At 39.8% G+C, this 678-nt stretch overlaps 1 pseudogene; it reads left to right on the forward strand.

Annotated features, from left to right (window-relative positions):
- The first annotated feature begins 245 nt into the window (after nucleotides 1-245).
- On the forward strand, nucleotides 246-309 carry LOC111544386 (annotated as a pseudogene).
- The last annotated feature ends 369 nt before the right edge of the window (nucleotides 310-678 follow it).

Here is a 678-nt window from a genome sequence, read left to right on the forward strand (position 1 = left end):
TTGTATCGTGTATGTCTCCTGAATTTAAAAACATTAAATAATAACAAAGTTAAAATGAAAGTTAAACAATGAAAAACTTATGAGGAGGAGAGTAAAAAGTTATAGTGAGAACCCAGGCTTTTTCGTTTTTTAGACAAAGAAAAAAGTAAAATGCACTGTGATGTTGTTGTAAATAACTGAGGAAAGAGCTCATACCAGTTTGTCAGGAAAGACAAACATTTTCTTCAGTTCCAAGAGAAAATAATGTGCTCACTTCAGCAGCACATATACTAAAATTGGAATGATACAGAGAAGATTAGCAATTCTCTTTAAAATAAATATAAAATTTAAAAAAATAATCGGCCGGGCGCGGTGGCTCAAGCCTGTAATCTCAGCACTTTGGGAGGCCGAGACGGGCGGATCACGAGGTCAGGAGATCGAGACCATCCTGGCTAACACGGTGAAACCCCGTCTCTACTAAAAATACAAAAACTAGCTGGGCGAGGTGGCGGGCGCCTGTAGTCTCAGCTATTCGGGAGGCTGAGGCAGGAGAATGGCGTAAACCCGGGAGGCGGAGCTTGCAGTGAGCTGAGATCTGGCCACTGCACTCCAGTCCAGGCGACAGAGCAAGACTCTGCCTCAAAAAAAAAATAAATAAATAAAATAAAATAAAAAATAAAAAAATAAACTCAGAGGAAA

This window comes from Piliocolobus tephrosceles, chromosome 2 (assembly GCF_002776525.5).
Source record: "Piliocolobus tephrosceles isolate RC106 chromosome 2, ASM277652v3, whole genome shotgun sequence".
Classification (NCBI taxonomy): Eukaryota; Metazoa; Chordata; class Mammalia; order Primates; family Cercopithecidae; genus Piliocolobus; species Piliocolobus tephrosceles.